At 47.4% G+C, this 24,919-nt stretch overlaps 2 long non-coding RNA genes across 2 annotated transcripts in view; one reads left to right on the forward strand and one right to left on the reverse strand.

The window, feature by feature from the left end:
* The window catches only part of LOC148056472 (uncharacterized), a 29,026-nt gene extending 8,807 nt beyond the window's left edge, over nucleotides 1-20,219 (reverse strand). Inside the window, exons 1-2 of the long non-coding RNA XR_015703131.1 lie at nucleotides 19,888-20,219; nucleotides 18,592-18,755 (exon numbers count right to left, since the gene is read on the reverse strand). This is a non-coding gene — a long non-coding RNA (uncharacterized LOC148056472). The remainder of the gene's footprint in view (nucleotides 1-18,591; nucleotides 18,756-19,887) is intronic.
* Nucleotides 20,220-20,380: 161 nt separating this feature from the next.
* Nucleotides 20,381-22,583, forward strand: LOC148056473 (uncharacterized). The gene is made up of 2 exons (XR_015703257.1): nucleotides 20,381-21,311; nucleotides 22,094-22,583. It is a non-coding gene; the product is annotated as an uncharacterized LOC148056473 (long non-coding RNA).
* Nucleotides 22,584-24,919: the final 2,336 nt, after the last annotated feature.

Raw genomic sequence — 24,919 nt, forward strand, 5'->3', positions numbered from 1 at the left:
TTGAACAAAAAAGCCAAGCTGAACAGGCTCAAAAGACAAGAGGCAAATGGAAGTCTCGTGTTATCAGTTTCCCAAAAATAACATGATTTTTAAGATCTTTTTTTTCCCCCCTGGCTCACAGTTCTCAGCCACTTGAATTGGCAACACTGCTCTGTTATTTAGTCTATTTATTTACTTTCTGCACTCACGGAAAGTAGAAAAACCCAAGCTGGCTGGTTTCACATCTCATGTATAGGCAGATGTAAGTGGGATGGAAGTGATGTTTGGGTCTGTCACTAACCCATTCCAGAAGAATGAACTTCACTGATCTCCCACCAGCTCCTGCAGAAACCAGTGGCCAAGCCCTGGTGGGACCAGCTAATGCTCACATGACCCAGGTTTCTCCAAAGCCCTTGGGTCCCATCTCCACCACCCACACTGCAGCTGCTGGGGACCTGGTGGTCCTTCTTCCCTGGGCACTGCTGGGGCAGCAAGGCTGAAGCTCACGGGCAAAGCAGCTGCCCACACCAAGCTTCTGCCTCCATCCCACACAGTCCCATGGAAGAGGGGGACACACAAAGCACCAAAACCTGGAGGGGATGTGCCGTGAACCAAGGGTCTGGCCAAAACAACACATGGGCACCTAGCTCCCCCAGGGTCTTTGGGAGTGATTCCCATGGCTTGTGTAATTTATTATGACTATTATCATGATCAGGATAACTTATTTGTCCTTCAAAGCACATTTCCTACATGTCAGGTGCTGGGCATAAAGAGCACAAACCAGAAAATAGACAATTGAAGACCTGTTAAACCTCAGGTTTAAAGTCTGAGAGGACACTCTGGGGACATCCTTTTACATCTGCATCAGAAGGAGCCACATCCCTAACTCCCTGGCCAGGGCACAGGAGGTGCCACGAGGCTTTGGAGCAGCCATTTGTCATTCTGGGAGGCAGCAGGGACCACACAGTTTGGCAGCATCCAGCAGCCTTGCCAAAACTCCCCATCCCAGCCCTTGTGGCAACAGCATCTTTCCTTGGACACAAGGTCACTGTAGCAAAGATGCAAAAAATGCATTAAAAAATGGGAAGAATATAGCAAGTGAACTTAGACCATCACAAAGTAGAAAGCAGATACAAAATTAATTGAATTTTGCTCCATTTCACACAACAGACTGCTCAATGGCAGATGTCAAGCGTATTTATGTTGTGGGAATGCTTCCAGATACTTCGTGGGGTCTCACTAAGATCTCTGCGATTTGCCTGAGAGAAATTGTTGTTGCCAGGTTAGAAATGAGAGTTTTCATATTTACAACTCTAGTTTCCATCTTCCATAAACCATCCCGTGCTGCCAGAGCAAGACACTCAAAATCCTGCTCTGCCACAAGCATCTTTCATTGCTTTTCACCCTCTGCCTCTGCTCCCTGCTGTACCATGGGAAAAGCAGCCTTTGCTTTTACCCATCGCCTATGGGCTCTTTGCAGCAATGCAAATTTGCTCCTGTGCCTATACAGCACCTGAAATAGGTTGGTGTGTGTGTTACCAAACAGCCCTCCACTCTTGGACTACCGGTTTGGTATTTTCAAGGGAAAGCATTTCTTCTTTAAAAAAAATGGTACTGCAATTGATTGAAACTAATAGCAAACTTGCATTAAATTAATTAGGTTGTTTGGCAACAAAATCAGGAAAAAAAAGAAACATCAAAACACCTCTTCCTTGATATTTTCAAATAAAAAAATTCTGACATTTCATTTGGAAACAAAGCTCTGTTTCAAAAGATAGCCATATTTAATAATTAAAAAGGGGAAACAAAAACAATGAAGTACTGAGACAAATGAAGTGTTTTCCTGACCCCCAAAAAAACCCTTAAAAAATATACATATATTTACAGTTTTCTTGGGGGAAGCAAATTAATTTAAGATAAACTCAGAATGAATCTTATCTTGGGAAGAGGGTTATCCCATGAAAAGAAAAGTCAGCTGTTTGCACAGTCCCTGCCTCCAACATTTGCTGTAAGCGGGGTTGCTTCTGCTAGTAAAGTTTTGATAAGCTACAAATTGGTAGAAGGCAAATAAACAAGGCAGAGATGGACTTAGCTGACACAAACCCATACGAGAAGCCAACCAGAACCTTATCAAGCACCAGACGGAGAAAGCAGAGATGGTGTCGGGACAGTGGCACAGGGGCCCAAATCACATTGTTCATAGGAAGAAGCAGCCAGCAAGAGAAGACCTTCAGTGCCAACGTTCATCACGCTCAAAAATGCCTTTTTTTGGCTGGCGGCTGCTCCTGAGGCTGGAGCAGGAGCTAAATCCAGGGGGGAAACCTTCTCCTGCCACCTCCCCCAGTACTGCTGGCAGAACCTTTGCCTTTGTGGCAAATTAGGGATGGGGTCGAGGAGCTCAGGAGTGATTGATATCGCTTCCTGGAAGACCAGACTTCCAGGTCATCTCGCCTACCTTGGGGCTGGCAGTTCATTATTATGCTAACAGCATGAAAGCCCCAAATCTCAGTCTTTCAAACTGTAATCCTTTATTACCCGCTGTCAAAAATACCCTGGGCCAGTTTCAATTCCTCCCACCTGCTCCCCATTTCCAGCTCTGCCTGGAAAACACTGGCCAAAATCCAGCCCAAGGGACAAGTCCCATCCTTTTGTCTGTGCTGGGGCAAACTGGGTGTTCCTAGTGGTGTCAACACTGGGTGGCCTCTTTAGTTATACGAGGTGCTAGCTGATACCTAAAGCTATGATATTTTTATATGTATACAAAGCGCTCCCCCACATGCACACCATCGAGGGATTTTATCCCCCATTGGGCTCAGAAAACTGATGAGGGTGCAGTGAATGGGGGGTCTCCTGGGGCCAATTAGCAGAGATTTGGGTAGCATCCAGACACTGCTGGGGGATCAGTGAAAAGGCACTGCCTTGAATTTACAGCCTGCTCTCCTCAGTGCCTTGTTCCCTTATAAACAGGCACACACACAGCGGACGCAGGGGGACTTTGATCCAAAAATAGATTTTTGTTTATCCAGACGGCAGGGCCTGGGCACCAGTGGTGGCAACTTGCACATGTGTTTGCATCCAAATATATCTCAAGTGGTAAAAGCGGCCCCAGCATCACGACTGGATTGCAAATGAAGCCCCAAGGCCAGCTTTCGGACAAAGACGGGGTGCTGCCGATGCCTGCTGCAATAACCTTGTTGCCTGGCAAGTCGTATGCCAGGGGTGTCACCAACTGCATTGCCTTGCTGGGACGCATTTTGCATTTCTTTGCCTATGCAAACACAAGCAGGAAGCAATGAACATTAAACAGCTCTCTCCCTGCGATGATGGCTCTGCAGCAGGTAGCAGGGCGAAGGGAGGTCTGCCAGGGGCTTTGCTGGAGCTCCAGATCACTGCAAGGGCACAACGGTAGAGAGTAATTGGGTACCTGCCCTCTCCTCTGGAAGGAAGGGGATGCTCTTACATGAAATCTGGTCAATTGTAAAGAACAAGCTGGAAGTCTGCCTCTGGTAAAAGCTGATGATGCCCCATGTGCTGCCCAAAAGTTCCCTGGAAAACCAGGCAATTTTTTTTCCCCTCTCTGTTTTTCTACTTGCAGTGATGCTCAGGTGCTTCTTGTAACTCCAGAGCAGAAAGCATTTTCCTACAGAAGCGTGATGTTTTAAGGGTGATGGTATGTTTTTATGAGGCCAGGAGGGAAACATTTCAGCCACAACTAAGAGTTTGCCGTCTAGACACATATTTGACCAAAAAAGGGACACTTTTAACATAACCTTTACCACAGCTTAGAGTAGCAAGTGTGACTATTCAAAGATCCTTTGATTCATCAAGCCCCAAAAGCCTTTTTGCCCACAGCAAACTTCAGCACAGCATATACTAACTTCAGGGACATCCCCAAATCCTGCCCTCACCCCAGACACTCCCCGTCCCGCCCCTCATCCTGCTGGACCAGCATGAATTAAGGGCTGGATACAAAGACTGAAGTTAATAGAAACACAGCCAACTTCAGCCAGCTTCAAACCCAGGCTGTGCATGGACAGTCCGACACAAGGAATATCTGAGCTTCCATGCCATGACCAGGGAAAACACCACACACCTCAGAGGACAGCACTTTCCAGGGAGCAGGCAAAGAGTGACAGTTTACTTGTAGCAATTGCATCAGCCTAAAGCGTAATCTGTTGTGCAAGAAACCTATTGGCAACGTCCACTTCGGCTGTTCAAAGGCATCGCCATCGCTGTACACCTTGTCCTTTTGATTTACACTTGCATGCATTTCATATGATGTGGCAGTACTTTATCATCTGGAGGACCCTGCACAGATAAATAGCTCAGCCTTACAGAAGTAAACATGTCAACCGGTGATAAGCATTTCTTTCATTAAGGACAAAGTGACTGATGTGGTTCCAATTGTCCTGCTCTGGGTGGAGGAGGCACTAATCCCATTATCAGTCATCTGCAAGAAACTGGATCACCAGCCTAAACATGGGCACAGGTAACACAGGAGCTGTCAGCTGGCAGACAGGCACACCAGGAGCACATGTTTAAAGCTGCCAGACAGGTCTGAGGTTTCCTTGTCACCCTGATCTAACCTGATCACAGACACAGGACACGGCTGTTTATTGCAGAGGTCCTGAAGCACAGTTATGCTTCAGTTGTCTTTACACTGAGCCCAGGTTTCAACCACAGAAGCCATCCCTCTGAGGGTGGGATGACTTCTAAAAATTAACAGAAATTTGGAGTTCAACACCTCTAAAGAAATATCAATGTCTCTGCCAGTCAAGTTTAATAGCAGAACACCACAAACTTCAGCTACAAGATACCAAGAACCTGCTGCAACCATGTGCACAGAGTACCCTTGAAAACACTAAATCATGATGTGCTGAACTACACTGCGCATTTGCTGATCTTTTTTCATTACATGCACCATAGGCAGGGCCATGTCACCCCACAGACCACTCTTGGTGACCCCACAATGATGTGTATGTTCACATTTTGGTGGGTCAGCAGTAGGAATGAGACCCAGCTTGGGGCATCCAGCCCACATCAAGCAGCTCTTTACCCCCTGCTTCACTCCACGGCACAGCCAGGGACCGCTTGCCCCAGGCTGGGGCAGAAGCAGGCTGCCCCAGTGATCCTCGTATTGGTACGACTTCATGCAAAAGAGAAAAATTATTTTCTATACCCTGACCAGAAATCAACTCCATATCCTCCATTGCTGCCCAATCCAACATAAAACACATCGCTAACCTAGTCAAGAAGCATTCAGAAATGCATTAATCTGCATTGCCTGATAAGGACTAGAAATGTCCCTGTCCCCAAACCTTGGCTGGGCTCCCCGTGCCATGGCCCCTTTGCTCTGCCCGACCCAGCAGCACAGCACAGGGCTCTTGGGGTTCACTGTCAGGACTGGGGCAGCCGGGCCCTCAGGCCACCATGGCACTGCAACACAAAAGTACTCATCCCAGGGAGCAAACGAGAGGAAATCTGTCTGGCATGAGACACTGCTGCGCTTTGGGAAAACTAAAATACATTTTCAGTGTTCAAAACAAACTTTGTATTTTAGGTATTATGGAAAAATTTCAGCAAAAAAAGGTTAGATATTAGAATTTTCCATCTCTTGGAAACCTACATTTTTCTTCAGCTTTCCTGTAAGAGAGTTATTAAAGCACAGAGTTACTGAGTCTCTGGGTTTGCTTGCTCCAGCTACTAGTCATTTTCCCCACACAGCTCCTTCTCCCTTCCCTTGCCATCCAGACCAGCTCAGGCTCCCTGGGAACAAGGCATGCCGATCAGAACAGCACAAAATGCGATTTCTGGTGACTTAAGGATGAAGACATCAGATCAAGTACATGCAAGAGTAACTGAACAAAATGTTAAATTTTAGAACAAAATAAAAGCATACGTTCCATTTCTTTCTGTTGCCAAAATCTGCAGATATTTTCTTCCTTGCTAACCCTCCTCACAGGTAATGACAGGAGTGGGTTTTGCTTCCTTCTGAAGGTTACACGGCTCACGCTAGATGAGTGGAAAGGGTGACCGTGTACTGTGTCTTTGAACTTCTGCTGTTGGTTATGCCTGGTTAGGAATAATGACACTTCTGTAATGGTTATTACTCACAAGTTCCTGCCCCACTCCCCCAACCGCAGCTCCACCTTCCTGGGTTTTCTTGTCTGGGAATTGCTCTGCAGCTGGGTTTATAACCTTGACAGACTATCTCCGCCGCAGAATCGTCCCAGTGCTAGTGTTACTTCTACCAAACTTAACATAAATGCTATCAGAAAGGCAGAGAATAAAGCGAGTGCTGCTGGGAGGTGTAAAGGTGCCAAGTCTTTCTTCCTGCCTTAATAGCAGCAGCTTCATGGCCCCAAAATAAGCAGAAGTCCTCTCCAGGATGGGGATGCTTGGGTGGCTCTTAGGGCAGAGGACATGCAGAGCTGGGGCAGAGCAACAACCAGCTCCCTGTGCTATTACAGGACCAGATTAAGAGATGAGGAGACACAATCACAAGGCTTTCATTAAATGTCTTCAAAACAGCAATAACCCAGTTTGGGTTATTGGGAGGTGCACTGAAAAGGGGACAGTACATCCTGGACAATGATGCAGCCGAGCAGCCCAGCAAGAGGAATAATTTTAAGGCACCAGAAGGACACATGAAAACACCTCCAGGATGAAAAAAAAGCTTGTTTGGCTCAGTTACTGTTCCCTGTAACAGAGCTCCTAGCTGGCTCAAGCTGCTGGAAGTTGTTCACCCTGGCTCCTTCAGCATCCCTCCAGCCCCTGGGATACAAGAGATTTGAGCTTCTACAGACAGACTGATTAAATAGACATCATTAACATTTGTCATCGGTACACTTCAGATCACGGTATCAGAGATCGCATGTGGAACAGAGGCAACAGTCCAAATACTAAGCTAACGGAGAACTAAGGAGAACTATGGGTTACGCCAACAGCACAAGACTAGACAAAAAAATCAGAGAATTGATTTTTATCCAAAATCATAGTGGGATCTAACTCCAAAGGTCTGCAAAATGTTTCAGCTGCAACATTTTCACTTGGAAAAAATCTGAAGGAATTATTTTGCTTTTCATCAAGATGTCAAAATTAGTGGTGAGACTGAAACGTCTGCTTCTCTTCCCACTCAAGGCAGCAGTAAAAGTGCCATTGCCTGAAGGGTGGCAGCATCCCAAAGGGCATCCATGGCCCAGCACACCCATTACAGCTGCTTTATCAGGGAGCAGCTAAGGTCTGTGCTAACACTAACGACCCCCTTGGAAGCTGCCAGCTTGGGAAAGGAGTGACACCATCACTTTGGGATGAAGCCAAGCAGAGAAACATGTGTCCTGGGCAGGATCATGGAGCAAAGTGGATGTCCCAGGAGCTCCTGGCAGGCGGCTGGGGCTCCTGGTCCCCCCGGTGGGGTCTGGCTTGCCAGAAGGAACACACGAGCTCTGGTGAGGCTCCTGCAGCCCCAGCCCCAGGCGCTGGCACTAATGAAGCTGCCTGGTCCTCTTTGCCTTTCTCTTTTCTTTTCCCAGGTTGGAGCACCCCATCCCACCAGAATGCACTTGAAAGAACAAGATACTTCCTTTGTACTGGGAAACAAATGATGATTAATGTGCTAGTTGTAATTAATCTGCGATGACAGATTAGCAGAGCAGTGGCAGTGTCTTTTGCTGCTGCAGGAGCCAGTGCTGATAGGACAGCTGGTGAGAGGGGACACCAAATTCAATTTGCTCCTCATTTGCATACATATGACAACCATCTGTGCTAATAGCACTGCAATGTCTCTATTAGGCTCTCTTCTAGTGTGCCAGCTCACCTAGACTCCAATTAGGCCTTTAAGCAAGAAAGCTTAAAGCATAAATATTTGCAGAGGGGAAGGGGCAGCTCAGTCAGCCGCCCTGTGCTGCCTTTCCCTTCCTGCTGAAGGCTGAATCCTCTCCAACGCCTGAGCTAAGATGCTCTGCTGCCATTCAGCACCTGGTAATGAGATGCTGAGCACAACTGCCAGACTAACTCCACCAGCCCCACATTATCCAAAAATGCCTTCAGCCATGCAAGAAGATCCAAAAGAGCTGCAGAGGCTGAATGAAAACTAGGCTTGCAACAGGGAAGAAGACTTGACCAGCAAGAGTGCATGCCTGCCCTATCTTTTCAGCCAAATTTGGGAGATTTTGGCCTTGTAAGCACAAGAGTGCTACTCCCAGGGGTGAAAAAAGCAAAGTTTCTTGCAGCCATGAAGAAGAGGTACTGTATGGAAGGCCACTCCTTCAAACGTTGTCGCCTGCCTGGGTTTCATCTGACACCGCACTTACCAGCTGCTGTCGGAACAACTGTGCACATGCAACACGAGCACACATCTGGCTGGAGCTACCAGTGTGCCATGGGCATTTGTTCCAAACAGCCATTTATTTTTGTACATGCATTTCAAAAATAGCAGTCCCAGGCTCCCCTGAAAGCTAATTAGGGAACCAGTTAATTAATGAGCTGGCTCACCTACCCAGTTCTTCCTGTTCTTCCCATCAAGGTGATTTCTGCAATCTTGAGTTTGTTTCTTGTTTTCCAGCCCTAATACCTCAACCCCTCCAGAGCATTCAATGAACTGAGAACACAAGGAAGGACCAGGCAGGAGGAAGGACCGGGCAGAAGACAGGACACTACAGGAGCTCGCTGTAACTACGAGCAGGGATGCAGTACTGCCTGCAGCCAACCTAGAGCTCAGCTACTGCTCCAGGCACCGTGCAGCTCCCTTCCATATGACCAGCTGGAAACCAGCCATGGAGCATGGATTAGCAGCCACTTCTGCAGCTATCCAAATTGGTACCTTCATATGGTTCAGTGCTGCAAGGAGAGATTTTTCTGCAACCTGACCAGGAATCAAGCCCAAATCCTCCATCCCAAGCCAGTTCACAGCATGGCACTGGGTTAGACCTGCCACGACCACACTGCTCCTGGTCCCAGCACAGGTTCATGAAACATCACCTAAAGCATCCATGTGTCAGCTCAAACTGTCACCCACACTCAGCCTGGACTGCCTCTGTGCTGTTTTCCCCCATTGCTGTTTCTCATCTCTGCAGCACAACCTTTGCAAGACATTTTCATTGCCAGGTACAAGAAAACCAACAGGCTCCCCATCCAGGTACCGCTGCGTGATCAGGGGGATGCATCCATCACAGGACATTAGATGGGTGGTTACTTTTCTTGCCCAGGGGGCACATTAGGCATCTGCCCAGCATTGTCTTTAGCACTAAATCATTTTCACTTGGGTTTGGTTGGGGTTTTTTTTTGTACTGATGGGAAAACACATTTTCCTTATAAATTTGAATGTGTTTAAGGTTAAAGGGCAATCCATTAATCTACCCCTACCCATGCTTCCACCAGACCAAAGCTGTGCAGGTCATTTGGAGCCTGCCTCTGCTCTGTCTCCTGCCCCAGGATGCTAGACTGAGAGGGGGACCTGCGTACAGCCCTCAGCTGGGACAGCACATCTCTGCCTGGACACTGCCAAAGCACCCTGGCAGCTCACAGCTGAAAAGTTCATCTGTGCACACAGCCCTGGGTGAGAACGTGAAGGGCTTTGTAGGACTAGCTGGGCTTAGTTAACTAAATGCAGTGCAATCTAGAGAACCTCATTTTACATGAGAATCTGCAGTTTAAAACTGGCTGGACTGTTATTTACTTCTGACATCCAGCAGGGACATGGGGACCATCCCTGCTTGCACGTACACATCCATCTTTACAGGAGTGGCTGCAAATTTCAACAAGAGTCCTTTTTCAAAACTCTTCTGCCCACGGAATTGCTTGTTGAAGACAGTTGCAAGCAATGCCAAGCAATTCATCAATGGTGAAGCACCAGGAGCAGTGGGCAGCTGAGATGGGGCAGGGGTGCAGGCTGGCCTTTGCTAGCCAGTGCCATGCCCTAAATATCACCCTTTATTCCTGCGCAGGGCTCACCGAGCCCAGCAGAGCTGTGCTACCCCAAGCCAGAGTGCCAGAGCCACGGGTTCTGGAGGCAGGACAAGGAGGCATTTGTGCTTACTGCTACTGAGAGCTGATAGCCTCAAACATATTTAATTCTGATAGCAATCAGGCATTGAAACACCTCCTCCCTGTGCATAAGTGGTTTGTCTCCCAGAGGGCTTCGGCAGTGTAGAGGCTCTGCATGGAGCCTCTTGAATCCTGAGCTGAAGTCTCTCCGTCTGGCGATCTGTGGCTTTTATCACTGACAGGGCTTGAACTTGCAAAACTGAGCATCAAAATAGCTGCCAGCCCAGCTAACAGGGCTGCTCCAGCTCACGTGGCCCCAGTCCTCCCATCAGCTACAAGGCTGCCTGGCAGGGCCTCATGCTGGTGGGCTTACCCTGAAGAAAGCAGCTCCCTGCCTTCCCCAAGCCTGGTCCTGCCATATCTTGAAACTACTGAGGCAGGTTTGGGTCCCCCGTGTCACCCAGGGGTCCTGCAGCCCTGGGGACAGCTCTCCTCTGCACACAGTAGAGCAGAGGGGAAGAGCATCAGGTGCCTTTGCAGCAAAGGGTCAGATTAATTAAGGATTTTAGTGATGTCTGGCACTACCTGGCTCCCCCTGAGAAGGAGGGGCCACTGGGGGACCTGTCTGCTGCCACCACCAGTGCCCACTGGCACCGATCCCTCATCCAGAAGGAATCTGCAACACGGCAGGCAGTGCGGCACTGAGCATCCCCTGCAGCCCCCCAGATCCCCTTACTGAAGAAACAGCATTGCCAAAAAAGCTGGACTGTGCCCTGCAGGACCAGTCCTGCAATGCCTCCCTGGAGAGCATTCCCTGGGGCTTTGCTGGCACAGCTGCTTTTAAGAGACATCATATTTTCTAGGACAAAACACAATTTCTGATACAAAACCCTAACAGAAAAAAACAATCAGAAATTCATTCAGGGGCCTCTCTACAGGCGCATGCAGAGTTCAGGTGTGGCAGGCCATTATGGTGATACTTATGTCTGCTTTGAGGGAGACTCCTCCTCTGTTTTATGCAAAACCATTTCCCACCTCTGCTCCATCCAGCACAGGGTATTGGTTGTGCAAGGCAGGCATTCACAGCTGCTCCCCTAAGCACACACAGCACTAACATGCTGCATTATTGTAAGGCATGGGGAGCAAAGGAAATAAAATTCAAAACCTTGAAATGCTTAATTTAAGCCCAGACCAAAGCACATACACACCTACCCTGTTTCCATCAATTAAGTATGGGCCAGAAGTTTACCGATCCAACATAACAGAAGGATACTGTAATTGTTCCAAACCCAGATATCAAATAAAGCCAAAACTTTAGACATAAGGCAGCACTTTAGATCATCTGAAGAGAATAAGAGGCAAAAATATGTAATTAAATTTCCAGACCACCTTAACTCTGCCATCAAGTGATACCAATCGTGGTAGAATGATGATCAAGGCATATTCCTCCCTATGGAGACCAATAGGTTAAATATTACTTATCTCTGTGCCCTCTTAAGCCATGGAGATTTTTATCCTGAAAGACGAAAACCTTGCCCTCCACTGGCATATCCACAGTTTTCATATTGCCATTTTTTTTTGACGGATGATGAAGCAAAAGTTTTATATTTTGCCTTTGGAAATAAAAAATATTGGAGGTTCAAGTTTAAAGGAGGAGAACTTCCATTACATGCTTTTTATATAAAAAAACATTTCCCAAACACACTGCCTGTTATCTACACTGTCTGTGTAGACACACTGATAGTGCTTCAAGCTAAAACCAACTGCAGAGTTTCCTGACCTGGCAGTATTAGCGTTACATGATTTATATTTTTGGCTACTTCTTTTTTCTCTGTTATCGATCCAGATCATTAACTACCAGAACATTAATTAACAACATCACGTAACTCAAAAAAGACCAAATAGTGTAACCAGTGCAGCTGGTGTAAATTAGTTCACATGAATTTTAAATGCCTCTTAATAAAAGAAAAACATCCAGGCTCACGGAGCAGGAGTGACGGAGAAGCTGCCACGTCCATTGCTATGCTGTGTCTGTATGTGCTGGGCTACCAGCAGGATTCAACTGCAGCTCCCGGCTCCTGAACAGCAGGTAACTCACTGGAGGAGTACAGCCATAAACCAGAACAGAGCAAGGATGCCCTGCCAGGGAAAGCAGCCCAAATACCAGGGGCTGGGGATGTGTATGTATGCAGGTGTCGGCACACTGGAGCTGCAAAGGCATTGAAGGCACTTGCACTAATTTGGAAATATTTCTGAAATGGCAAGTTTGCAAGATTTGCATCCGAAAAAATAGTTTTTGCAGTCAGATCCTTGCAATGTCTTACCTCATGAGGAAAACACTGCAAAAAACCCAACATCGTGCATTTTCTAGACTAAATCCTCAACACACACAATTTGAACTTCACAGGCGGTGAGCTCCCTTGGGAGCCCAACCCCACACCCATCTTTCTGCGCACCTTCCCTGCAAAGCAGCCATTGCAGAGCACCCCCACACCACCAGCAAAAGCATCTTTTCCCTGGACTATTTCTCTGTATCGCCAGGACCACCAGCACATGGTGTCGATGGGGATGGGACCCGGCTTGGCCCCTCTGTCGTGCCAGCTCTGGCTAGGCAGCTGCCACACCTCCACAGGCCAAACCACAGCTTTTTTTCTCTCCCCAGAAGCCAAGGCAGCTCCAGGGGGCTCATCTGGTGCAAAACCAAAGGACCAACCTTTCCTCTTTTCCTTTTTTTGCATGCACAAGTACAAATCACAAATACACCACCGAGAGCTCTCAGCCACGCAAGAGGGGTGCTGGAATGATTAAACAGCAGGACAAGCACCAAAACGCCACTGCCAGGTTTGCTTGTGCCCGCGGAGAGCGGGGTCCCCTGTGTCCTCGCCACGGCCGAGCAAGGAGCTCTGCTCCAGAGCCCATCCAAAGCCCTGCCCTCAGCAGACTAATTCGCCCAGTTAAACACACAAACCCACCAGTGAGCTATTTCCACAATTAATATAAGATGTCATGCTCTTAAGGGGTGAGTTATGCGTACAGGAAGGAAGATTGATACGATAAATTATGCAGTCCTCCTGGTGGCACTTCTGAAGGATATGGCACCGTCTCATTTGCGAGGAACATGCTAATTACGCTTCACCAGGGAGACTCCCTCGTCCCACCAGCCCTGGTGCATCTTGATGGCGTTAAGTATGTCTGTCTGCTGCTTTAATCATCAGCAGCTCTGCACTGTCACTAACGCTTCCAAGCCAAACAGCAAATAAATGTTGACAAAACACTCCCTGACAGTCACATTCAAAAGCTGCAAACTTCATTTTTTATATCTCAAACTCCGGTGAACCCTGGCAGACCCAGCTTGTGAGGGTGACAGCCAGCAGGACTTGGGCACTCACAGCAGGACAGACAGGCTGCAGCGTTTGACAGTGCCCTCTTGTGCAAAAAATAAAGATATCCCCCCACCCCAGGAGGAAGGGAACATGGCACACATTTGGGAGCCTGGGGTTCACTTCACCGCTGTCGCTGACTTCCCCATGGCCTTGGCTGAGTCATTTTGCCTCTTGCACAAAAATTACACCATACACGGGATGGACAAGGGGTGGCTTCAGAAGATAATTCCTGTTCTTGCCCAAAGAATGCTGCCACATCAGGGAGAAGCTAAAATAATCAGGCACCAAATGATTCATCGCTCCTGGGACCGTCCCCCAAGTCCAGGATGAGGCAGCCTCTGTGGTAGGTCCCGTGCAGACATCTCTGCCCCTGTGATTACAGAGCCTAATTACAGCCCCGAGGCTTGCCCGGACACACATGCCGTGCTTCAAGGAGACGGGGGCAAATCTGTTCTTGGGGAAGTGGCAGAGGAATTCAGTGTGGTTTTAGTGCTGCCATGAGCAACCGAATGCACTGAGGACCGGGCAGGGGCAGCCCACGAGCCTGGGACCTGGAGGGGAATCAGGGCAAGTGTGGCTGGCATTTCACCAGCCATCCTGCAAGGGGATGCTTGCAGCCCAGCACTGACCTCTCCAGCCCAAACCTCCTTCCCTCTGAATCTGGGGGGCCTTTTGCCAAACAGCTGTTAGCCAGGATGGGCTGTGGGATGTCCTCTCTGATATGACATGCATTCCGGGCCATGAGGATTTCTGCAACCAAATAGGAAATTCCCCAGTGTGCTGGGGGACTGCTGCTCTCACCCTGCCCGTGACCTTGCAGAAAAATCCCACCCATGCTCATTTTAAGAGCCCAAATTCCTAATCTCAACCTTACCCTTTGGATACCTCCACCTCCTTCAATACTGCAGGAAAGCCAAATGCCTGCAAAGGCAGAGGACAAGGCCAGAAGCAGCTGCATCAGCTAATTCATCTCCATGCACCCTCCAAAAGTCTCCTGGCTCCTTTGCTGCCCTGCCAGCCCACGGGTGCCTCCATCCCACTCCCCTTTCTGCTCCTGCTGGCACGGGCTGAAAGGCCATCCGATTTCCCCTTCCCATCCCTGCACCCCATATTCTAGTTTCTTGGACCCAAATTAGTCAACACCAGAGCTATGTTAATTAGTGACTCATTAATTTTTCAGTTCACTGGTTGAATGAGAAGAAAAAAAACCATTCACATTGTAGACACCAAAACTTTGTTTCACCTGAACTGCAGCAATTCATTCTCATTTCTTAAAGCTATTTGGAGATGACATTTCAAACAGAAATGTCAGTTTGAAACAAAATACTCTGGAAAAAGTTGAAATGAAGCATTCTGGCTTTCTTAAATTTCGTTTTTCCCCCATGTGAAGGGAAATGGGCTAGGAAATAATTTGATGAATTTGACCTGAATGGAAGAATTAGTTCAGCTGTCTAAGCATTCATTTTTTTGGAAAACAGTTACATCCCACAAGTTTATCATTTACGCCATTGTTGCAAATGTAGAATTAGTGTTCAAAGCTGTCCGGGAGAATCTGAACATTACTGCGAGGAATCAGCTGCTGCTCTGCACGCCAGCGCATACGGATTCGTTGGCACATACGCACGTCCCTGCCCTGCGGGCAGAACCGGGGTACGCTGCTGCCTGGTGGCCCCGTCTTACCCACTGCCATGGCACAGCGCAGCTGGAGCAGCTTTTGCCTCCGAAACAAGGCCCTGAGCTCTTCTGAAGCCAGAAAATTGTTCTGAGTGTTCCTGATTGCTAGGACTTTGTTGAAATATTTACTCAAGGTTTAATCGGGCAGGTCTTTTTATGCTGCGACTAGCAGGTTCAAAATTTGCTTTTTTTCTAAATGAATGCACAGGTCTGTGAAAGACTTCAGACTGCTGTCGCTGCCTCCTGGCCCTGCCTGCAGGCAGGGGAAAACTGGGGGGGAATTTTAAGGAAAAATCCTTCTTTTTTCCCCTGATCCCCAAAAGGTGATATTCAGAAAGCATCAGTGACCAAACAGCTATCAGCCAGGGAAGCAGAAAAATCAGAAAAGTGAAAAAGTGTCCTGGCTTTATTCCTGTTCAGTTTAAATTCCTGAATTGGAAGCATTTTGGTGAGGTGCAGGCAGCCCAGTCTCTGCATTCGCCTCCCGCGACCCTCAGCTCAGGGGAATCCACAGCGCAAGAAAGGGATTGTTATAGCTTCCATTAGTTTTAGTGGCCTGATTTCTCTTAAAAGCTTTTCCACCAGACTTGTCTTTTCCTGTCACAGCTTGCCACAAGCTCACACCGTTTCCTCTGAGCAAGAGAAAGCCTCTTTGAGTTTAATTCAGCCAGCACAGCGCCGATGCAGGAATGCATACGCTGCAACCAGCCCAAAGCAGCTCCCCAAAAACTATCCCTCAGTGCAGCATCCCCCATAGCAAAGAAGGGTCAGGTGAAAGCTTGGGATTTGGTGGTGTAAGGATTGCACTGCTTGGAAGTTTGCATTTCTTAAAAGCACAGTGAATTTTCTGATGGTTGCATTTGTTCCCACACACTGACCGACATGTCACTTGAACTGATAGCCAAGAGCAAGTAAATAGGCTTGGCTTTTGGTGAGACCACTTGCAGGGGAGTCAAGGCTGCTGGGTGACACTTAGGTCACAACCACACCAAACAGTCGTCTTGTGATATTTGGAGAAGATTAAGCCCTGGTTTGATTTTGCAAGTCAATAAGCATCTCTTTGGTGAACTTATCCATGTAACTGCTCTGCCTTTTGTTTCCTGAAAAACACACTGTGAAATCAAAATGGTACAACCAGTCCTGGATATTAATTACAACATTCTGGTATTTACTGCTTTTAAAACTCCAGATGCTGCATTTGCCGAATTGCACAAGAGCATTATCTTATTTAAAATGGAATTACATGTTCCTGTCGCTTGTGGTTTAAAGAAGAGCACCCACAGGAAACGAGCACATCCTAAACGCTCAGAAACCAAGAAGTAAATAAAACCCACAAACTTATTGTTTCTAAAAATAGATACTTTAATTTTAAAGCTGATTTCAGGAGTTTTCAGGCTGACTCAGGGCTCTCTCGCCTACCGCCTTTCCACGTTCCCAGACTGGAGCACAGACAGTGCTTTCCCCCTTTCTTAGGTGACTTCACTTTGCATTTTGCTGTTTCCAGTTACTCTTAGTCCTGAAGAGGGGTGCGATACAGCTGCCCCCCGCACAGAGCATCCCTGCGCTATACGCTTGCCTGGATCATTTCCCCGGTTCCTACAGCAGGTAGATCTACTGCCTGCCTTAGTTTCAGTCTCATTTCTTTTTATTCAGTCCTCCCTGTTTCACAGTCTCTGGGTATCTGCTTTTATCCTTGTAATAAATTAATCTCCAGCGCCATTTCTCAGTCTTATATCACTTCGAGGCACCGAGCTCCATCCCTTCCCAAGTCTGCTCCTCCATCTCCCTTGTGATGCTCTTCTGAGCTTTTAGTCACTGGCACTCAAACCTTTAGTCCTAACTTTCATTTTTTAAAGTGGTTTATGATTTCTTCAATTTAGTGAGACGTTAGTGAATGAGGTTGGAGTTTGTCTTGTCAGCTTTTCCAGCAAGGTTATAAATCTACTTGTGAAACATGAATCTGATGAGAGGTTTGAGAAGTAACAGGCCTTTACTCCTAACAGGCTGCAGATGCCCATGCCTCTGGATCTCAAATGCGATTTTAAATATAATTTATTTTCTCTGGAATGCATAACAGGTGGGGATGCTATAGGGATTCTTCAAGGGCAACAAGTGAGCCATGCCTACAGGCACAGTGCAGCCAGGACAGCCTCCCGCAGCATTTGGTGGTTAAGGAGATACTCAAACCCATGTGACCTTAAATCCCATTACCTTATATATGAATGGCATGGCCTCTGTCCAATAAAGGAACATAGTCCAGAGTGGTCAAATGACATCCAGGGAGTGGATTAATCCCATAAAACCATACTATCCAACTTGCCACCTCCACCACGGAGAAGACAAGCCAAAGCTTGTCACAGAAGGCACAAGGACCAATCCCATAGCAGGGGAGACACATGCAAGGGGAAGAGCAATCGAGGTAGCTCTCCAACACATGGCAATGGTTACCCAGGTTTTAGCCAGAATGTGCTGACAAGATTACATTCCATCCACAACTTCTTAATGGGCAGTGACATACTCCAAGTAGCAGCAGGACAGGAAGGGCCCCACACTGGAGTCTCCCCTTGCCACAGGAAAGATGCACTGGAAATCAACTGTAAATAGCACAGCACCCATTTTTAATCCTGAAAACCAAGGCCCTGCAGTTTACCACATATCCAGAGCTCAAGGTTAAGGCAGCAGCATACGACTTGGCTGTGAAGCTGAGCTATTTTCCCAATGTAGATTTATACAAGGAGCAACAGGCAATTATCCCTTCCAGTCCCAGCATTGCTTCCCAACTGGATGCAGCCACATTCAGCAGTGGGGATTGCCATCATCCCCAGGGAACCTGCAGCATCACCCACTGCCAGTGCTTCATCCAGACCCAAATGCCCCCATCACTGCACAGCAAGCCCAGCCCTCATCCCAGACACGTCAGCCACGCCAGAAAGTTAAGGAACAAAATGCATTTTTGTTATGTCATACTATTAAAAACCACAAATAAAGAAGTGCCAAAGCCTGTGCACTGTGCTCTTACTGTACCTATAAAACCTGGAATCTAAACAGTATATTCTTCAGCCCCACCTACTGGCACCTTATCTATTAGCTCTTTGCATATGTAGCAGTAAAACATCTCCACATGTACAGATACAGCTCTCCCCAAAACAGCACCCTGCACCCCGACACTGCCCTTGAACATCGCAGCTGGCTGAGGTCAACCTGGCAGAGGCTCCGAAAATGAGTGTTCAGGTCTCTCCCCATTAAAGCATGTCACCATGATGATTATGGAGAAGGGACATAGACAAAAGCCATAAGTTAAGCAGACACATAAAGAAAGAATAACCTTTGGACAAGCTTTTCCTGAAAATGCAGCATTTCCTTGGAACTGAGTCCAGTGGGGAGAGTTATTATGGGAAGATTTACTTCCACTGGGATGCCAGGCTTTTAATATCATCCTTTTAAATAATGCACATTTAAAAAGGTTATTTTACTGTGAGAAAAGGTTAACACTATTGTTAGTTCTCTCTTGCCTATCCTGGATCAAGTGCCTTATGACATCCACTAGTAGAAGAAATAAATGTGGTATTACCTGGCTCGGGCACAGCCGTGTCAGAGGGTGGCAGTGGACGAAGGCCAGAAGTGGGGCAGCCACACTGTGCTGTCTCCCTGCAGAGTTTCATCTTGGAGTCAGCTTGGCTGTTGGTTCAAGTTGTGGCTCTTCTGAATTTACCACCTCACACCTTGCAATGCACCCTACACCCAGGCAAGAGAAGAACAAACTGCACATCAGCTGCTGCGTGTTACGGGACCTCCATCAGTGGCCCCAGCCCACCTGCAGTTCACCCTCCTGCTCTCCCCACTCCTCTCCCAGCAAAGCAGCTGGGGGTTTACACAGAGAACTGGAGGAGCCACACCAGCTAAATGGCCTTGGATGTTCACACAGCCCATGGTGCCTATTGCTGCAGAATATAAAATCTTCAATAAGTTATGCAGTAAAGTCACAAGCACTTATTATACAACAAATACAAGGTATTGAGCATGCAATAGGAAAGGTGCATGACTCGATGCTTTGCTGCGTGCTCGGACACATCCTCAAGGGACTGCACCGAGCAGGTCACATCAAATCCATCTCCTTCCCTTGCACTTTCCCAGTCACCTCACCCAATCCAATCACTTTGATTTTGTCACCTTCTGGTTTCAGTTTATTATCAGCTTGGTCACTGGTTCAGTAGCACTGCTGATAAGTTTGCATTAGCTCTGACTGTTATGTATTGAGGGTTATTGAAGCAGCTGGCAGGTATATCAATCCATCAGCCATGTCCCTCCTCTCCCTCAAGCTCATTTTCTTCCTCCCTTGGCCCCAGCACCAGGCAAAGGCAGGGGGTGCAGGGGTGTGAGGCAGCTGGGGATGCCCCGGGGAAGGGAGCGCCATGCTCTGCAGAAACAGGACCATAACAGAGGGAAAGTTACAGAATTTGAGTTCCCAGCCCTTCCTCTCCTGCTCCAAGAGGCCCAGTAGCAGGAAGGATGTGCTGGCAGCATGGAGCTAGGAAGATACTCAAGAAATACTATGTTCTGATGTAAAACCTCATTTTCCTAGACTGGTGCTTATTTGAGAATCTCAGTCTAATTTCCCTGATTTTTCTTCTCTCTTCTAGAATGAATCAGGAAGCCTTAGATGCTGTGTGCCCAGCTATCTGCTTGCCAGGCAAACACAAGCTCTAGGGACTGGGGTGGGCTTGCTGGGCAGCAGAGAGCAGACAGTGGGGTAGATAGAGCAAGAAGCAGCTCTGGGGGCAGATGCCCACACACAGCCTGCAGCCAGCACAGCCAGGCACCCCCAATAGCCAGTTGCACCCAGCAGATACAGGGCATGAAAGCTCACCTTGTAAACTGATAACCTTCATCAAGGCAGCAAATACGTGCTTGGAGCAGCTCCTGAACATTGCATGGCACCAGAGAGCAGCAGGGGAAGCTGCTGAAATATCTGTTGTATCTCCAGAAACATAGAGGACAGCCAGGCAGGTTTCTGCAGCACCATGCACACCTACAAGCATTGATGCTAGCAGAAGTACAATAACAAGGAGCTCAGTCCAGGGTGACCTCTAGAACAATATTTACAAATTACATAGGCTTCACTATGCTTTAAGTAAGTGCTTAAGTAATAGAGAATCTAGAAAATAAAACAAAAAATAGACAAGCTCATAGCAGGTCTAAGGCTAGCATCCCTAAAAGGAAAACAGGGCCTCTAACTCGGCTTTAATAGCTGAGGGTGCCTCCCTGCCCCCAGCTGAGACCCCTCAGCCTTCAACGAGCCTTCTAGAAAAGTCCTCAGGCAGGGCTCACTCTTTTCTCCTCCTCTGAAAGCTTCAGAAGAAACAGCAGTATGCTCTTCCTGCCCAGCAGTTGCTACTTCTTAGCTCTAAAAAAACCTATTCTATATTTATACGGGAATATGGGCTTATATCTATAATGCATGCATGGAGCTCACGCACAAGAAAGTCTGTCTTAAGTTCCTCTTACCTGATCAAGCTCTGTAGCAGCATGACTAAGGTTGAAGACATTACTGTAGGAGGCTGCAATGTGACCAGTCCCAGTCCTCAGCCAGTCTCTGGACCCTACTGCTGTTTGCAAAGCACAGCTGGTGCTCCAACCTCCTGCCTGTAGGGATGCTACGAAGATGAAGGAGGATTTGAAGGCTGGTTTTGGGGTAAACAGCCCAGGAAGTTGTGTGTGGACAGCAGGAACTGAGATAGTAACTGGTGCTTGGTGAAAGGAAGGCTAAAAGAAGAGGAGAAGCTTGGTAGATGGGTTGCTCCAAGAACTAGAGCAAGCAGGGAAACTGGATTTTAGTGCTCACTGTTGGATGAGGTGATAAAAGGGAATTTTTGATTTAAGGAAGTGAAATGCTGGGTGAAAAAGATGCTTTTCTGCAAGATAAAGTGTTCCTGGATGAGGCAATTGACACAAACTATGCTCTAATTTACAACACCAGGGTTAAAGCTGGTGCCTGCTGGTGGAAGGGGAACTGAGCTGTGGTTGCATGAGGCCCAGGCAGTGCTGGGGCTAAAAGTACCACCTCCCAAACATCCAAAACCTTTCCCTTGGTGCTCACAAATGCTGGACTCTGGTTTGGTGCCATGCCAGTGACTGTGCCACACAACTTTGTATTTGAAGCTGTGCACCACCTCTCTGCACTGAAATCCTGCAATGTGCTGACTGGCTCCATGGAAAAGACCCCGCTTGGCCAAGGCCTGGTGCATCTGCAGGTGGGGGACCATGGGTACACTCCAGGCTGAAGGATTTCAGGTGAGTCTGGATGAATCTCTCAAGTGTGGGCTGCTGTAGCTGTGAGCTATCTCAGATCTACTGCTAGTTAGCTAATGAGTCTCCTAACTAAATCATTAGCTCTGTCTGCTCCCTGTTAACCTTTTCTCCCAGTCTCATCAAGAGAGATGAGGAAACATGCATCATATAGAAGGGGAAGGTCTATCTTTTTATTCTTTGATTTATTGATGTACTAACCTTCAACACTTTCTGGGATGAAGCTTTTCCCCACTATAACCCTACTGTCTTTGGCAATATTACAGCTGGGAAAAATTTATCTCACTTAGAGGAAAAAGGTGGCCTAAGGAGGAAGGGAGGGAAGGACTTGCTGATTCTAGCCCTGGGATTAGATTTCTCCAAGCAGGAGAAATTGATAGATGGTGGATTTACAAGGGATCCACTGGGAACAGCGTAGTCAGCTATACAGCGTGGTTTGCAATCTGCAGTCCCAGCACATTCTGCAGCTTATGTGTGGTTTAACTCAAATTTAATTTACTTCAGTGAGAACTTTTCTTTGCATTTGGGCTTACATACAGTGGCATCAGATATACCTGTAAGCATGGAGCTGACAAGCAACAGAAGAGACTTTCTCTATTGAAATGGGTGATCAGGAGGTATTACGGTAGTTGCTGCTTTGATTTGCCTTATCCAGGGATGCAGCCCACTGTCCAGCCACTGCTCTGTGGTGCTGTTGTGCCTTACTGATAAGGTCTGCTCGAAGCTGCAGTGACTTGATTGTTTTCTGTGGCATGTTTTCCCTCTAGGGTGCCCGTGGGGATGACAGAGCTGCACAGAAGGGCCAGAGGCACAGAGCAGGGTCACACAAGATACCCGGTAGCAAAGCAGGGACTGATTCTCCAAGATATCTGCCTGAGAGCTCTGCAACCTGCTGGAGCAGGAAAGGACTCTCCTCTCTAGCAAACCTTTTAGGGTCTTAGCGTTGTTTTACAGACTCTGCTTGGATTTGTCTCAACTAACTTCCAAAGGCTTTTCTTGTAGCATCTGTGTCCCAGACATACTATAGAGAGGAATGTTTAAGACTGGCTGGTTCAATAGTTAAGCTGTGGTCAGATGCTTCAGATAGGCGAAATCACTCATTGGCATGAATCAGAGCACTTCCTTGCAAATATAAACTTTGCTGCTTTACATCACTCACCTTTTTTGTGAAGTTTCTTTTTCTTTCCCTTTCCAAGACCTGGGCTTCAGCCTGGACCTGTGTTTGTAACTCTGGTGTACAATAAATCTTGTGCTGTATCTTTTGCCTCACTTAAAAGCACCTTGTAGCAATGGTCTGAGCAAATGGTTATGGAAAGATATCCCTGTCCTTTCAGTTGTTGTCCAAGGTGTTCTTGACCAGTTGAGTAGGTTCCCACCTGAAGCACTAGGTTTGGGGGTGGTTACACAAAACCCAAATTCTCTCTCTCCTTGCTCCATGGCAAGAAGCACCAGGGGGTTTGCACCCCTGAGACCTGCATCGTCTGATGTGGCTGGAACATTAGGGGCTATTGGTGGCACACTGGACCAGAAGATGAGCCTTTAGGGGATGGCTCAGCCTAGCAACTTGTGGTTGTCCAGGTATGCCCCAATGCTGGCCCTCAGGAATAGGGGCGAACGGTGCACAGAGGAATTTGATCAAACCTAACCCCATCAACAAAAACACACAGTAATGTTAGAAGAAAGCAAAGCAATGCAGGATTAGCTGCCCATGACCTGAGCTTGCTGTGTGTGTATCTCATTCACATGAATGAGGCATTCATGTTTGTCTTCCATGGTATTTGGGTTTTCTCCATCTGCTTATCTGCCTGGGAGAGTGCTGCCTTGCAGGGACAAAGCATCAGGATGAGGCTGTAACAAGTAGAAGAGTGATTCAGTCCGGGCTGTGGAGATCAGTGATCCCAAGCTAATGGGATATATTGCCCCAGAGCGGTGGAAGGCAATGCCTTCCCTGCTCTGTGAATACTTCCAAGATTTTGTTTTTCCCCAATTCTAGTGACACTGACAGCTTTTCTAGAAAAGCAGAGAAATCCTGAATAACTTACCAGGTAAGAGCCCCCAAGGGATTCAGGTTGTGCTGTGAAGATGGATGGATAGCTGTCAGCAAGTGCACAGCCACAAGCCTGTGAGCCCGTGCTGCAGGGTGGCTTTCCCAGTATGACTGACTGGGTTGTCTGCAGCCTCAGAGCCAGAGGATTATTAGTACTGTGTTCAGTTGTCTTAAAATATAACAAAGCCTACCCGGAAGGACTTGTATGACTTCAGCACTTTGAGTGAAAAGGTCTTGGTGTGACAGTAGGTGTGTAACTCCTATTATTCCTCCTGGTAAATTTTTCTTGTTGTTTAAATCCAGACAAAGACAAACACAACATTACCCAAGATGACCGATTTCTATCCAAGACACTTTGGTGTCTGATAGTCACATGGAGATGTGCAGTCCTTTCTGACCAGGGAGTCCTGTTCACCTCCTGCTAGTTGGCCTTCAAACAGCTGAGTGATCCCAGATCACTTAAAGGAGGAAAAATCCAGACTTCTGACCACTTTAACTCAGGATCCGAAAGAGCAGATGGGGTATGACAGACCTTGTGCAAGGATATCTTTGTTCAGTAGTCTAAAGGTTTTTCTGTCCCTGGTCAGTAAGGTCCAATGCAGACTTCATAATATGGCTCTTCAGCTGTCTGAAGCTCTCAACTCACTTTAAAGCCCTAGTTCCCGGGGTCCTGTGGGCATGTGAGCATCTTGGCTTTTCCTAATTCTCCTAGCAGGAGAGGAAAGCTAAAAGGGTTGCTCAAGTGCACTGTTTGGAAGAAGATAAACAACCTGCTCCCAAATTTGTGCTAACTTAGAAGTACCAGTTTTGTCTTGGCCTGACTCTGGGGTCAGCAGTGTTGGGCAGAGGGTCTTCACCCACACTTAGTAGAGTCAAGCTTTTGAGCTGCCCTTGAGGCAATCACCTGATTTATTACTTGGTTAAAAAAAAAATCTACCTACCACAGTGTCTGGCAGGGCTGTGTACTGATGAGGTTAGCAAGTCAAATCCAGGGTCTGGATTTGAAAGAGGTTGGTAAAGAATAAGATTCATAACTGTTGTAATTACACAGACTAGCAGTGGGGTGATTAAGTTCTCCATCTGGGAAATAGAGCTGACCTGTTAGTGTCCAGCCAGCCCTGCGATAGCTGGGAGGCTGGTGATTTATGCTATGGGGATTCACTTTTCTAATGATTTTTGGAAAACTGGTCCATCATCTGAAGTTGTTTGCACCTGTAGATCAGCCTGATTGGTTAGCTGTCTGTAGTGGCTTGTTATTCTTGTTTGATTGCTCTGCTGAACGTGTGTATTTGGGCTGCATCACCCTGACCTGGATGAGTGTGGAGGAAGGAAAAAGGGGGATGTGAGAATATCAAAGCGGCATTATGGATGCAAACTGAGGTGATCATGAGGACGACTCACGCAATTCATGATGCAAACCTGAAGAGATGTTAACTGAGGGATGAATGAAATTCCAGCTAGCTGGGTAATCACAAAGATCAGCCATGCCTGGGGAAGCCTGGTATCTCTTCTGCACTTCACAAGATCTGCTATACCCCACATAACC

The sequence above is a fragment of the Nipponia nippon genome, unplaced genomic scaffold (assembly GCF_047370975.1).
Source record: "Nipponia nippon isolate SJK-2023a ecotype South Korea unplaced genomic scaffold, ASM4737097v1 scaffold_14, whole genome shotgun sequence".
NCBI classification, from domain to species: Eukaryota; Metazoa; Chordata; class Aves; order Pelecaniformes; family Threskiornithidae; genus Nipponia; species Nipponia nippon.